Here is an 8,941-nt window from a genome sequence, read left to right as displayed (position 1 = left end):
TCCTTCATTGTTATTATGCTGAAGCCTCTTCTTCTCACAGCAGTCACTAAATAAAAACAGTATGTTGAAAATATAGTGTCAAACATCGCACTGCATTAAAACCAAAGCAAACTGAATTTATCCGCCGGATTAGTTCAATTTCAATGCCACAGACAGTACTTTCAGCCTAATTGAGCAATTAAAATTCAGTGCTAATTACACAGCAAATAATGGATTGCGACGAGCATCCTTCTGGTGATTTTAAAGGTGTTTGTTATTGATTTATGCATCTATTTATCACCTCATCCAGAAAGGCCTGCTTAAGCATTCAGGCCATCTAATATAATCAAACATCATCTTTGCCCTTTTAGAAATTATATTCTACATAAAGATGAAAATTGAAGTGATTCGCCTGTGCACAGCAGCAGATGTCTAGGGGAACCATGTTTCACATACAGGCAAAACGAAGTATAAAAGAAGTCTTGCAGCAGTTTTGTCCTCCTGGGAGAGACAGCAGAACAGCTTTGGTCTTTTGGGAAAGCAGCGGATAATGTTTGGATTTGGCCCGTTTGCTGAATCCTGGGAAAGAGCATGTGGAGTTTGTGAGGACAGGAGCCGCTTCTGGCTCCTCATCTGAACTCGGTCTCAAGGCCGAGAACTCGATCATCCTCCAATATGTGCGAAAAACACAGACTGCACACTCTTAAAAACAAGGAGTCAAAATGAGGGTTTTCACAGCGGTGGTTCTCAAACTGGGGTTCGCCAACAAAATGCTGAGCTTTGGCATTCATTGAATTCTACCCCAACTTGAAGTAACATTAAAACCGAGCATGCATTTCTGACAAGCAAAATGCCACTTCTAGTGTAAAAACAGGAAAATGTATGCTGCTTTAACACGTCACGCTGCTGTTTATTGTATCTTTAAAGTAGATTTGTAGCACTTAATATCATAAAGAACAAAAATTGACACAGACTGTACATAGAGATCGATTTATGAAACTCTCTTCCACACAGAAACACCCTGTGTGAGTTATTGTTTTTCATGTTTAAAATACGAGCAATAATGCAATTTCCCCTGAATATCCAAACGACTGCAAATGTGACATTGATATAACAGTTCAACAACAAAATGAATTAAGTGTACATTTTACATTTTAAATGTAGCCTACATTTTAAACACAATATTGTCAATATTGTTTGTTATATTTTACAATGAAATAATAATAGTTCCAATGAAATCTGCAACAGAACTGGTGTGCATCTCCAAGCAACATGTTTTGAATGTTTCGTTAGTGAAGGAATCTGCAGCTTTGAATGATTCAGAGAGTCTGTGATTAATAACACATTCATAACTACAGCTTCATTACTGAATGAATGAATGAATGAATTAATGAAAATGAAATGTGAGGACAAAAAGTATTTTGAAGAATGTTTGAAACCAAACAGTTGACGGTAGCCATTGACCTCCATGGTATTTTTCCCCCGTACTATGGAAGTCAATGGCTACTGTCAACTGTTTGGTTATTAACATTCTTCAAAATACAACCCCAATTCCAGAGAAGTTGGGACATTTTGTAAAATGCAATAAAATCGAGAATCTGTGATTTGTTCGTTCTCTTTAACTTTTATTTAATTGACAAAAGTACAAAGAAAAGATTTCCAAAGTTTTCACTGACCAACGTAAATGCATTTTGTAAATATGAACACATTTTGATTTTGATGGCTGCAACACACTCCAAAAAAGTTGGGACTTTTTTGTATTTATTTTTTAATTCAAACGATACCCAACACTAATAAAAACATGCACTGGCAGGCTGCTGTTGTGACCTTTTTAGATTCATCCATATCAAGTCAAAATACCCAGAGATTATAATTATAATTGTTATCCACATGCATTTCATCGCAATCTTGATATATAGTTCAATGCCCTGCAGCCCTATTCTGAAGAACCTTATCCTTCTATAAGGCACCTTTAGTGCAAAGATTTTGAACCATAATTTGCAGTAAAGAAACTTTATGAGTGTAAAGCTGCGTATCAGGATTCATTTCAACGAGTGCGCACTGGAGCAGTACGGCGAATTTATGTCTAAACCAAATCCAGGTGGGACTTTTAACAAAAGCAATGTCGCTTTATGGCAGAATTCAGTTATCATCAAATCAAACTCAACAAGTGCAAGATATCACCCACGAGCAAATGCACTCTCAATTTCTAATGAGAAATTACGAGTTAACACGTAACGAAGATGCGTTCGACAAAGTGAAACCGAAATCGTTCCAAGTGCTCTCCGGAGAACACGAGCTCCTGGTTGGGAAAAACGACGGGCCTCGTTCAACGCTCTTCATGGATTCATATCACTGAGAGCGCGAGATAGGCAGAGCTTGTTGTGTGTGTGAACCCTGAAGCCCTCCACATCAAAGACCGTGATAGTGACCGCGCTCTCGCACAAAGAAACTGCGGAGAGCAGCAGAAACTGGAGCTTTTTTCCTGAATATGAATTGCAATGCCCTATGATACATGAGGGTTTTGCTCACATTCAGGCAGGATCTCACAGCAATTAATCACTTTGTTTATCTTTCCTGCGGTTATTCTCGCAGCCTGGCCATTCTGCACACATTGTTTCAGGAGAAAGTGCCTCCCTGCCATGAATTCTTATTAGCCGAGTAAAAATAGCAAGAGAAGGAGAGCTGAATGCGTGTGGGAGGGAGAGGCCGAGAGATGACCGTGTGTAAACCCAGTGTAACTCTGTCATTCTGTTTGCTGTATTAAATGACCTCAGGGAGAACCAAACACTCTTTTTTGACTGACGTGTTCAGAGTGTGGTGTGAAGAGCCACGTTTTCCTTGATCGTTTAACTGGCTTTAGTGCTCCGCTTGGTGCCGCTTGCAAGTACACTCATATTTCATTAGAGCGTAGTTTGGTTTATAGGTCTGTAATGACTGAAGCATCCGTCAATGGCAGCAGCTCGGCTGGAGCAGGACTGTCGGAAATGCATGATTTGAAGTCCATCAACTTGTTTCTTGGGAGTTCGATTCTGCTGCCTTTTTTTTTTTTTTTGGAGCCAATCATCTCTGATGTAAATGGCATATTATTAATCACGCTGGAACTGCAAGAAAATTACACGGCTTGGCTGACGGAACCAACAGAACACAAACAAGTCTTTACTTGTGTCAATATAAGGGAAACATATCAGTTTTTTTGCATGCTATTAAGAGCCTTCAAAATATAATCAAGTATCCACTATATATAGTACTGTATATACCAGAGATGCCACAATTCTCAATATAATATTGAACCGCTCAGTACAACATCCACGGTTCAATACATGCTTGTGAACTGCAATTTTTTTTCAGTTTTGTTTAGATAATTTCCGTGCATTTTGTTTCTCTCAGAATTGCCTCAGCTTGTGTGTGTCCGTGAGTTTAGCCACCCTGAGTTTTGTGATGCACATGTGGAGTTTCTTCACGAGGGCGCCCTCTGGCTTCCAGTATGAATGAAACAGACATTAAATGTGTTTATGAATAATACTTCTGTCAAAATAAATTTTAAGTAGACATACAATAATCCATGTTTTTCTCTCCAGTTTACAGAAGTGTAAGGTTAAAAAAACACATTATTTTCCACATACTGTACATTATTGTTTCTCCTCTATGCCCCGCCTTTCTGAAACGCGTAAATTTTTACAAAGCTCATCGTTCTGAAAAGCGAGGTGTGCTCTGATTGGCCAGCTATCCAGTGCGTTGTGATTGGCTGAATACCTCAAGCGTGTGACGGAAATGTTACGCCCCTCACCATACTGTGATGCCCTGTCCGGCCGGAGCGACGAGACAAAAACATGAAAACCCATTATAAACCAGGCATTTGTTGCATCCAGTGGGGACATTATTATGACTCTTAACTTTTATAAAGAATATCTCTTTGGATTTGAGACTTTAGTCTTTGCAACTTTACAGATCTTCTTTATGCACCAAGAGCTTGTAACACTCCAAAGAGAAAGGAACAATTGAAATCGCATCATATGACCCCTTTAAAAAAAAACTACAGATTTCAAACTTTTTAACAGTAATGGGTGCATATATTCTAAAGAGTTACTACTAGCATGTACAAGTCCTCAACACGAACTAAACTTCAATTTGACTTAATTTGGTCTTTAAAATTTTGAATGTGTTTCATGTTTGTTTTTTTGGTTTTGTTTTTAATGTAAACCATAAAATGTCTGCAACAGCGTTTTACAGGGAGCCTGTTTCCATCACAACAGGCAATTAACCTGTCACCTCTAATGCCTACAAAAAGCTTCTGTATTTATATGAATTTATGCTTATTTAATTGGATTTGTGTATCAATTTCATTAAAGGTGGCTGCTCTCTTTTGAGCGATATATCCAATTTTAAGCTGTCAGTGGAACTTACAGTCTGGAGGATAATTTGATGATTCTGCTGTCTCTCACAAGCCCTGATCTGTAATTTAATTTAGAGGATGATTCCTGCTGCGAGACTTCAAAGAAAGAAAGAAAGAAAGAAAGAAGGCTCTGTCCTGCATGTCTTATTTTCTCTTGAGCCAAATCATGTTTTGCTTTTGATGCACTGAAAAAAAGGTAAAACAGCATGATTGATTTGATTCTTTTTTTGTTGATTCCCGAGCTCAAATTTTACAGAAGGGAAAAAATGATCACATATTCAGACCGAAGTAAACAGAGCTTTTCTTTTTCAGAAAAAACAACGTTACCTGATCATTACATCCCTCTGCTGCTTCATCCTCGGGCTAATTTCTCATTTTACCTTATCTTACCTTCTGGAAACCTGCGGCCTGCCGTAAAACGTTTTTAAGACGATGTGTGAAATTGAAATGCAAGCACAAGATAACTACGGTCACATTAGGAGCCAAAACACTTCAACCTTCGACTCAAAATAAAGAAGAATGTCCCGACACACTTGTCTGAATGGCTAATGATCCACAAAACATTGATTCTGATCTCATCCAGAATGACAGGGACTCGGTGGCTGGTTTTCTTTCTTTTTTGTGCTGTTTTTGTTTGTCTGCAGTGAGCCGGCTGAGACCTCGATTCCTGTGGCGACGGCAGAGAGAGAGGAAAAAACCCAACAGAAATGGAGAACTCAGCGGGGAATTCATAGAACACATGCAACAATTACAGCCGGCGCATTCAGGAGCCGATGCTCATGCACCTCTCATCTCGTCTCCTCCGTCCCGCAGAGAGAACATCTGTCCGGCCGTGGAAGAGTCCCAGCACGCCTCGCCGACATGCACTTCATTGGCCGACACAGATCTTCATGCCAACTTGTGTTACATAATTCAAACAGAAGCAAAAGAAAATAGATTAAACAAAAACAAGTATGTTATGATCACTGTCTAAATGAAACGTGTGCATATTTTAAAGTACATCTGAATTAAGTAGCATGGATTCGTCTAATCCTCTAGCAAATAAACTAGTTCAGTCATTAAACCTGTAAAGAGTTTGGTATAAATCTGCACCAGTTGGACCCAAATCTGTTTTTTTGGGTGCATCCCAAAATTCATATGCCTCAAATTTCATAGAAGGTTCATGAATGATAAAGCATAAATCATGACAAACATATGCAATAATTAGAGGTAGACCAATAGTTTTTAAAATAGATACTGAATGAAAACTAAAACATTGCAGAACTTTATTAAATAAAAAAGTTAACAGACTCAACTTAAATGCGTAAATGCTAAAATGAACACATCTAACAATGTCAAATACTTCTACAGCATTTATTAACCTTAGTTAATGTTACAGATGGCTAAAGAAAACCATGATTTGGCTGTTGTATGAGCATTAAACAGTGTGTTCTTGCCATCAGATCTCTCGAATTCACTAGAGGACTAGACAACTCCATTCTGTACCAGATCCAGACTGTTCTGGCACAAATTAAGCCTTCTTTTACCAAACCATATTCTGAGTAGGGTGCATATGTTTTGTTATGTCTGAATGAAATAACATGGATTTGTCTAATCCTTGAGCATTTTTTTTTCCAGGTCAAACTAGTTCAACCCGCAAGGTGCCTAGTACAAATCTGGCGTCTTCTGCTACAAATCTGCACCGTTTTGATCCCAAACTTATTTTAATGCATCCCAAACCTCAAAGGCCTCAAATTTCAAGAGTTTCATGAAAAATTAAGCAGAATAACAATCCAAATAATGTCAAAAATGTGCAATCGAAATCATATCTTACCATATACAAACACATATTGAGTTTCTCTCAAGAGCCTAAAATTCATGGATATCAGCATCTCTTTTACTTGCAAAATAATCATAGAATTATACAACCAAGCATCCCATGCTGACATGCATCATGATCTCAAATATCTCCAAAGCTATGTTAAATAATAAAATAGATTAACAATCGCAGCTACATTACGATCAGTGTATCTAAATGGCATTCTCTGTATAATCCACTTGGCACTTGTTTAACGTTCACGCAAACTAAACACAACAATGAATCGCTGTTGTACGAGCATTAAACAGTGTGTTCTAGCTGTCGGATCTATTGAACTTCAAATACCAAACAAAAGCAGCTCTATGTTTAATTAATGATGGCAGTATTTAGAGTACAATTAGCAGTTTGTGCAGTCTCCAGATACGAAATACAATAGACTAACTTCTGCATCCATTAGCAAATATTTGTTGCATCTCAGCAAAGTTTGTGGAGAAATGTACTCGCGTTCTTTAGAGCAACAGCAGCAGCTTTGAGTCGGTCAACAGCTTGAACTGAACGAGAGTCGACCTCACACCTTTAATCCAGATTACAAAATGCTGGCAAGAGTTCAAACTCACAGTTTTATGTAATTAACTCTAATCTAACGTCCCAGGGAAGTGAGAGAAAAATCGGACAGCTCTTAGCGCGAGCTGCAAAGCATATATTCTCACGCTCAAATAACCTGCGACTTTGGCAGCTGGGTAATGAGAATTATTTAAAGCGCGAACGAGTCGCCGGCGATAACGGCCTCACAGGGGTCATACATACAAAGGGTGGCAATTACTCTCCAAATTGCAGAGCTCCAACTAGCATCCAATTCTGAGGCTGATTGTTTGTGTTGCCGTTCAAAATGGAGCTGCTTTTATTATTGCAGGTCGAAAACCACCGCAGCTTTGTTCCGAGGACAAAAATATCCTGAAATTTAAATGCGGGGTGTCCTGGGCGGCTTTAAACTTTGCATTGACTCAAAAATCCACATGTCAGAGAAAGGAGCGATTCATTATTTCTTATGAGTTCATGTAGAAGCAACAGAGTTTCTGCAAGTTTTGAAGGTGAACTTAAGAGTGCTTAAAAACCTTTTTCAGACCAATTAAAGAAAGGAAACACAATACTTCGATATGTTCTCTCAATGTAAAATATGTAATCAGAACACAATGAGTTACATTAGCAACACAGTGTTAGAAAAAACAAGTTCAATTACTTTGCAATTCAATTTACAAAAAAATTAAAATAGCGTAACTAGAATATGAAAATTACTTTTACTGTAGATTCTGCTTAAACTGATATGCAAAAGATATGTATTTTTGTCTTGTTTTCTGGTGTAAAATATCTTAAATCAAGATACAGAGTCCTACTTGAGAAGCAAAATGACGAAGAGAAGAAGATGAGAAGTCTGAGAAAAGAAAGTGAGTTTATGGTTAAAATAAGAATATCTACCAATGGGCTCAAAAAAAAAAGAAGCAAAAACAAGTTTGCATACTTCAGTAACAGATATTTGTTCTTTTTTTTAACATAAACTCACTTGATGTTATTCGGTTTCTCAGAAAACAAGACTTCTTTGTTTTATGTTGCATCTCCAGTAAATGTGTCTTGATTTAAATATGTTTAGATATCTATATTGGAAAACAAGACAAAAATACTGAGGAATATATTCTTCTCAAATATGTCAAAAGCTATGTTAAAAAAAAAATCTTATAGTTCAGACATTAAACCTGCAAAGTGCACAAATGTGGCTTCTGCACCCTTTGGATTGAAACTTTTTTAGTGCATCATATGTCTCAAATTTAATGAAAAATGAAGTATAAATATTAAAACCAATGGCAAAAAATGTGCAATAACACTACAAAATCTATGTAATGAAATGTAGCTATGCAGTTTAACCATATTATACATCCCCTCTTACCATGCACTCACATAAGCATTGAGTTTCTCTCAAGAGTCTTACATTTGTGGAAAGCAGAATCTCCTTTGCCTGCAATATAAGCTTAAATGTACACAATTATGGACAACAACACCATAGACACTGTGTCAAACCATAAGTTAAACTGCATGACAGTTTAGTTTAGTTTTCTTTTAAATGAGAGCAATATTTTGTCACATATCATCGCTCTCTTGACATGTTGATTAAATGCTGAACGCAGTCTTTTTTTATTTATATTACATAAACACCCTCTTCCATGACTTTTACAAATTAGAACAACTTGCTTTTTTAAAATAATGAATGATAAATTATCTAAAGCTTGCATCCCTCGGAACTTACTGAAGTTATAAATGTATGTGTTTTTCTCAGATATCTTGCAGGAAAGTGCCGCCGCTGCGTTTGTGGCTCTCAGCGAGGACTGAGTCGTTACATCAGCCTCCCATCTGTTCTCTGGACCCTCAATGCTGATGAGGTCTCCACTTTCGCAGCGTCAGCTAATTAAGAACTGGACACCTGGACAAAAATCAGATAGCACCTTTAAAGGAGTTTTAAAAGAAGACGAGGCAGTCAGGGCACAACCCCGTGATTAAAGAGGCCGGGAGCCGCTGAGGATATCAATTGTAATAATGATGCTAGAATGTGTCATATTGATCTTCACCTCCTCTGGTGTCCACACGGTTGAAAGAGAAGAAATTGAACTGGGATTTCATAGCTGTCCTCTGTGTGTGTGTGTGTGTGTGTGTGTGTGTGTGTGTGTGTGTGTGTGTGTGTGTGTGTGTGTGTGTGTGTGTGAGTGTGTGTGAGAGTG

This window comes from Sinocyclocheilus grahami, unplaced genomic scaffold (genome assembly GCF_001515645.1).
Source record: "Sinocyclocheilus grahami isolate Dianchi unplaced genomic scaffold, SAMN03320097.WGS_v1.1 scaffold1571.1, whole genome shotgun sequence".
NCBI lineage: Eukaryota > Metazoa > Chordata > Actinopteri > Cypriniformes > Cyprinidae > Sinocyclocheilus > Sinocyclocheilus grahami.
This window is presented reverse-complemented; position numbering follows the sequence as displayed.